The sequence below is a fragment of the Pteropus alecto genome, unplaced genomic scaffold (genome assembly GCF_000325575.1).
Source record: "Pteropus alecto unplaced genomic scaffold, ASM32557v1 scaffold22, whole genome shotgun sequence".
NCBI lineage: Eukaryota > Metazoa > Chordata > Mammalia > Chiroptera > Pteropodidae > Pteropus > Pteropus alecto.
Genome location: NW_006434839.1, coordinates 2,297,382 through 2,304,717, shown reverse-complemented (window position 1 = coordinate 2,304,717; position 7,336 = coordinate 2,297,382). Strand labels below are relative to the sequence as shown.

Below are 7,336 nucleotides of genomic sequence, written 5' to 3'. Positions count from 1 at the left end.
CAGGCGGGGGGAGGGGGCAGGCAGTGGGAGGCGGGGAGGAAGCCACAGTGAGTAAATAGAGGGGACCCAGATGTTAACAAGCTGCTTCTCAACTGATTCACCATTAAAGTTTCAGGCCGTATGGACAACCGATTTGTAAAACCGTTCAAAATACCTACTCGAGCTGAACATTTGCTTCGCTTTAAACCCAGCAATTCCACTCCTAGATATGTATATATCTCTCCATATATACACGCCCGACAGAAACGTGTAGATAGCTGCACCAGAAGCCACACAAGAATGTTCAGCTTCACTCATAACGACCCCCAAACTAGGAACAACCCAAACGTCCACCCACAGTTGAAAGGAGGCACAGATGTCCCCAGGACCAGGGGAACGGACACGCTGCATCTCGGCACCACTCCACGGGTGGATCTCAAAGGCACAGAACCGAACACAAGAAGGCGACGTGGAAGCCTACGCACCGGGTAGCCCGTTTATACAAAAATTTCCAGAGGCACAAGTCATCTCTCGTGTCGGAAGTCAGGAGGACGGCTACCCCCTTGGGGGGCTGTGACGGGCAGGGGGCACGGGGCGCTTCGCAGAGCTGGAAACCCTCTGCGTCTTGATCTGGATGCTGGTCACAAGGGAATGCTTACTTTGTGAAAATTCACTGAGCTCTACACATTTTTGTTTGCGTTACGTTCTTCTGTAGGCATATTATTTTTCCACAAAACGTACACAAGGAAAGGGAAGAAGCGAGGGAGGTGGGAAGGGGGAAGGAGAGCGGGAAGGAGAGCGGGAAGGAGAGCGGGAAGGATGGTTAGGCAGCGTGGCACGATGGAAAATCCTCAGAGCCCGAACATTTGCGTTTAGTTCCGACTCTGCCATTTCCTAGCTGTGTGACCTTGGACGAGCCACAGACCTCTCGGAATCTGTTTTCTCATCTATAAGACAGGCGACAAAAACGGCCCTACCTACCCCGCAGTGCATGTGTAATGACAGAATGCGTACAAAAATCCTTTGGTAGGCAGTAGAGTAAGGGAGGAGGCAGAGCGCTGTTATTATCCTAGATCTCCGGGAACAGGAATTCCTGCAAAGGGTCAGCACTCTAAATAAAGCTCTACCCAGGACCGTGGTGGTGACGGCTGACACCATGAGGACGTGTGTGTGCGCATGTGTGTGTGTTTGCACACACACGGCCTGGTTTATGTTCGTTCATGACGGCTTCTCCCCTAATCCCTTAATGGCCTGGGCTCGGAGTAGAGCACCTGGAATAATCCACGTGTTTATGTGAGGTGGGTTCTGTCTCTTTCCTTCTAAAGCGGATATAAATAGATGCTACATACATTCTTCTCATGACTGTTTCTGAGGTATGGATGCACGTGGACATCCAAATCTGCCAAATTCTTTAAACGAGCAGGTAGGACTTTCTGGGCCTTGGCTAGAGCGATGTTGACGGAAGGGTCCCTGCCCCCCTCGTAACCCCCGTCCCCCATTTCTTCTCCCACTAAGCCGGAGACGGCTCACTCGGACACATCTATGGAATCGCAAAGCCAAAAAGCCAGAGCTGGTTTAGAGAGCCGGACAGTGAGGAGCCTGGCCCGCGCTCAGGCCTCGCCCTCAGGACTCAGCGCTCACCCTGGAGACTGGTGGGAAGGCGGGGGCTTTCCTTCTGGGTTGGTGGGCAAGGGGCAAAGCCACAGTCGCCACATTTTCCACGGTTTGGGTTCACATGATGGTCTTACGTCCCCTGGAGAATCAGAGCAGATGGAAATCTTTACTCTTCATGTGGCTGTATTGCCCATGGCTGTCCCTGTGCTAAAATGCCATGTCGTAAGGGATTTCAAGTCCCCTGCTTCTGGAGGGCAAGGGCTGGCATGATTCAGCCCGCTTTATAGCACGCCACGTCCGGCATTCACGGGGCGTGCTTATCAATGCCATTTGATGCTGCCATTGCTCCTGCTTGGGAGGAACAAAACTGAAGCCGCCCCCACTTCTATTTCCTTTAGCAAAGTAGGGAAATGTTAATTTTTCTATTAGGTCCCTGAATCTCTAGGAAAAATCTTTTTGAAAGCAAGGACATTTTTGTTTTTCTCATTTATACCCCACATCATATCTGTGGTGTGTGTGTACGTGGGAGTGGCTTAGGACGTGCGCTTGTGTGTGTGTCTAGTTCTCAGAGAAAATGGTACATAAAAATCTAAATGTAGCAAAGTGAGATTAATAGGAGAGAGCAGTATTTTTTCCTATTTAAAGAATTTATCAATGGATTTTCCACGGAGTGCCCTTAACCATCATGTTTATCTATTGCATTTAAATATTGATTTACAGATCATAAACTATAGGACAGAAAGACTAAGAGGCCAAGAACCTTAGAAATAAAATTAGAAGTTACTGCCCATTGAAAATCAAATATAGATGAAACAGTCTCCCTGAAAATTAAAGAACTCTGGGTTGAGACTGTAAACCATGAGGCAAAAAATCAGTTTACTTTTTAAATATCTACTTTTCCCCATATTTAATAATTAAATATTAAATCGCTATTTCCCAATATTAAATATTAGCAAATACTTAATATTTATTTTCAAACTTCTAAGGGCACAGTTACTTATTTTATGGAATAAGCCCCAGCTGAAAGAAATTCCATCGAATTTTAGAATTGCCTTCTTCCTTGACACGTCATCATAGAAGGTTTAATACATACGACAGAGAGCCTTATGATGAAATTAACTCCCTGCCACTGAATATATTCAAACAGAAGTGTTATCTGCTTGTTTGATACATTACAGTTTCCAGAGACCTTTCAACTTCACTGTCTCATTTGTCCTGCCCTGCGACATGGGTGGAGAATCATCATAACCCCAACTTACAGACCAGGTGACATATTGATGTTGCCCTGGCGACTGGCCCAAGGCCATGGCTGATGGGTGATGGATCCAGGATGGAACCCAGGGCAGGACCTGGCGACTGCTCCAAGGCACTGCCAAGGTCAGGGAGAGAGGCTGCATGGGCAGCCTCGCTGGGTGCGAGGCTGGACGGGTGGATTTTAAGAGTCCTCCTGATTCTAATTCAGAGTAATTTGGCCCATGCAACGGGAGTCAGGGAGAAGCCGTGGGGACCACTTTTTAATATTATGTTTTGTAAGCACAGACACTTAACGTGCTTCCTGGCTTGAAATTAGAGAACATTCTGCTCAGACTCCCCAAGTGCTCTTGACATCCCAGGACAAGCAGACCCTCTGTCACCAGGACAGAGGGCCTGAATGTGCCCCGGGTGACAGCACAGGACAGGCTGGGCCGGAAAGCTCAGCCCGGAGCTCCCAGCCTCCTGCCTGCAAGGAAGCTGCTTCTGTTTCAGACGTTTGGGGTGAGCCGGCCAGCCCGTCCTAACACGGCAGAGACCTTCCCTGACTGAGCTCCCCTTCCTCTCCCTTTCACCTGAAATGAATTCTACCCCCACGACGTCGTTTTCTTTGCTAGCTTTCTCTAAAAGGCAAAGAAAAATACGCAGCACCCAGATAGCGTAACTATCTCTTCGGTTTTGTTTCTACTTGACAGCCCTCCACCACCACGTACCACACCCACCACATTTCACTGACTTGATCAGTGCCCTGCACGGGAGGCCTGTCTGCCTCTGTGCCTGGAGAACGGCCATCTGTCCCCCAAAATGCAGCTCAGAGCGGCACCTCTCCCGCTAAGCAAGCCTGACGCAACCATTTTAAATGCTTTCACGTATCTCAGAGCCTTGCATAGGCTGTTCCACACGCTGTTGTTTAAATTTCTATTTAATGCTTCAGCTTTTTATGAAGGAAAACTCTAACCTACGCGAATTGGAAGAATCACCGCCTGAACCCGTGTACCCATCACCCAGCTTCAATAAGTGTCAGCTTCCGGCCACTCGAGTTTCATGTTTTTCCCCACCCTTCCTCACTTCCATTTAAAAAAGAAAAAAATCCCAGACATCATGTCATCTGTAAATACTTCAGCATGTAGCTCTAAAAGAAAAAGGCTCTTTTCTAAAGCATGATTACCACACCATCATCACACTAAAAACAAAATGGACTGTAATTTCCTGAGCTCGTCAAATATCCTCTCAGGGTTCAAGGTCCTGTGATTGGCTCATGATTTTTTTTTTTCTCAGATTGGTTTCTTTGAACCAGCATCCAAACGAGTCTACCCACTTTTCACTGGCTTATTCTCATTCATCATAAGATCTCGGTTTAGACACTACTCCCTCCTGGCGGCTTCCCTGACCCCAAATGCTGGGGCATGTGTCCCTTGTCTGTTCTGCCACAGCTCCTGGGCTCGCCACTCTATAACCTTCACCACTGGTTTGCATCCTGAGATAGACTGTGAGCTCCAAGAGGGCAGGAAGGGTCACTGGGTGATGTCACGGAGTGATGTCACTCTGATGTCCCTGTGGCTAGTACAGCGCCTGGTCCATAGTATGTACCAAATCTCTGTGCGATGAATAAGTAAATGAATGAGCTCCCAAAGTAAATGAATGAACTATATGTCCCATTCCTAAGCCCATTCTATCATACATTCCACGTTCAGTGGAATGATTTGCTTGGAAGTCTGTTTCTCCGTGGAACAGAGACTTAACCGTTTTTGGATCCCCAGAGCCTTGCCCAGGATCTGACACGCAGTGGGCAGGTGGAGAAAACCTGGGTTTTGTACTCCAAATTCTATTGGTGTGACTTGAGATTCACAGGCTTTCCTCTCTGGGTCTCGTTTTTCTCGTCTCTATAATGAAGAATTTGGGTTCATGAGTTAGATCTAAGGTCCTTTTGGGTTTGCGATTCTGAGTAGGGGCCCAGCCTCATGGGGAGTCCCCATTTGCCATACGCTTGCTGCCCTCTGCTGGCAGAACTGGCTCAGGACCTCTTTGTCCTCAATTTTGCGGAAAGAGAGTTCTCCCCAACTGTAAGTGGGACAGGGACTTGAATTGTGCTGCCTCGCCCGGGTTTGGTTAAGATGTGGAAGCCTGTGCCTCCCTCCACCTCACTCATTCATGCCTCCAGCAGACGGCATCACTGGGGTAGGTCACAGACAGACAGAAGACTAACGCAGTGGTCACAACGCCCCAGCTTCACATTAGAACCTCTGGGGGTGAGAGGTGGGGCCTGCTTTGAAAACAGATCTGATGCCCAGGCCCCCCTCGAATCAACAATCAATTCCCTGGGGGACAGGGCCCAGCGTTCATATATGTTAAACGCCATCCTGCGGCATCTAATGTTCGGTCACGGGAAGAATGGCTGGACCAAGCTGATGTTTACATGTGTATCTTGAGCCAAAAGCTTAGAAGCACAATCAACAGTTCATCCAGGAAAAGAATAAATGAAGACTTTGACTTGACGATACAAATTTCTCTCAGCTGATCTTAAAATGTTTTCTTTCGAACGCTGACAGCTTCCAAGCCAGACGATTTTGTTTGCTGAACCAATACCATTCACCCGTTAGCGACATTGCCCCCATACTGTGGTGTCTTTTTGCTTTCGAGATATAGTTCTATATTTTGGCGCATGGTACCACCATTTCTTCTCATTATTCGTTTTTTCTTTTTTACATTTCTGCATGTGTTAAGACTCCTTCGGTTGCAGGTAACAGAATTCCGTTGTTGCTAACTGAGGCCCCAAATGAGAAATTGATGGAAGGGACCAAGAGGCAAGTGGGAACTGGACCTCTAGGCAACACCAGGAAATGGTCACTCTCTGTCCTTGGCCTCTGCTTCTCTCTGCACGTCGAATTCATTCCTTCTTTCTCTCTCACAGCCAGCTGGTGTGTTCTGCCCATTTGTCCACGGGCAGAAAGTGGCCACCAGTAGATCATGACTCGCCCGTGTCCAGCTTTGGTCTGCTGGAGAAAAATCTCCTTTTCCTCGGCCCCAAATCCAAATTCCCAGACTGGTCCCCTTGGGTCAGAGGCCCCTGGGCCAATCAACCACAGCCAGCATGGCCAACTCTATAATTTGTTGGGCCCAATGCAGAATGAAAATATGGCACCTCTTATTCAAAAAGCAGGACAAGTGCCATTAACGGTATACATAGAGGCTCTTTTTCTGAAGTCTTAACTTGTCACAGTGCTTTTTATTTTCTATTTACTGTCATTCTAAGTAAAGAAACATCTAAATTTGACAGTATTCGCATGGATTTTTCCATTCATCTTTATATCATGCAATGCCACTTTAAAATGTAATATATCAGAGCATTTAACTCAGATGTAGAATCACTGAAATGACACACTTTGTATTTTGTGACTCATGGGCCAGAAAAGACGAACACAAACCCAACTATTGAAAATAGGAGGGAGAAAGAGAGGGAGCGGTAGGCTCCCCCAAGGGGCACTCCCTCGGGTGTGGGGACACTGGATAGGCTAGGGGAGTCACCTTCACCGGTGCCCAGGGACCCTCCCACCGGCCCGCACATGTGGCCCTGCCTAGGACAGGGTCCAGGGAGCTGAGCTAGGCTTCGCCCTTCCCATGGGCCTACCACCCCCAAACCCACAGCAGCCTGCGACCCTGCAAAGATCTTTACAGCTCTGTGGCCAGGGCACACTCCGTGCAGCGGGTCCTCGAAGGACGCCATTTCCTTCCAGGGGGAGGGCCAGAGGGGTACAGTGTCACTCCAGTGGATGTCATCCAGAGGATGCCGGGGTCCCCAACATAGGGTACGGCTGTCTCCACACCTTCACCCCCTGGCATCTAATCGATATTTCCCAACTTTTCCTAACCTGATGGGTGACAAATGGATTCTCATTGTTTTAATTTGTATTACTTATCCGGACAAGGCGTATTTCTTCTGTGTTTTGCCCCTTCATATTCTTAAGAGTTTTGTTCTTTTTTCTGCTGAGTTTCTCTTCTTGCCAGGTTTCGTAGGTCTTTGGTTTTTGTTGCTGTCGATCCTTCATAAATGTTGCCAACTTTTTCTTTCTTTTACTATTTCACTATTTGTCTTTTAACTTTACAATGTACCGATTACCACCTGCGTGACCACCTCTCGGAGCCTCAGTTTCCTCGTCTAAGAGAAGGGAGAACAGGGTCTGGTTGGTGTGCTGGGAGGATCGAACAAGGCCGTGTCTTTACAATGCGCAGCCTGCCACGTCGTCAGCTGCCAATAAATGCCAGCCGTGTTTTACTACCCAACTTCTCCATGACTCTCAAAGACCCCCAGCTCCCAGGCCGGGACTGCTTGTTCTCAGGAACACACAGCACCATGAAACAAGCACAACAGAATATTCTGCACGAGAGAATATGCAACACGCTAATCGAATGCAACGTGGGTAGTGACCACCGTTGTTGATTTTCTGAGGTTCCCATTTAAGTATCTGCTAAAACTGGAGCAGGACTCTAAGGT

At 48.1% G+C, this 7,336-nt stretch overlaps 1 protein-coding gene across 2 annotated transcripts in view; it reads left to right on the top strand.

The window, feature by feature from the left end:
- Positions 1 to 7,336, top strand: part of TBXAS1 (thromboxane A synthase 1) — a 131,714-nt gene that overhangs the window by 116,711 nt on the left and 7,667 nt on the right. The window lies entirely within an intron of this gene.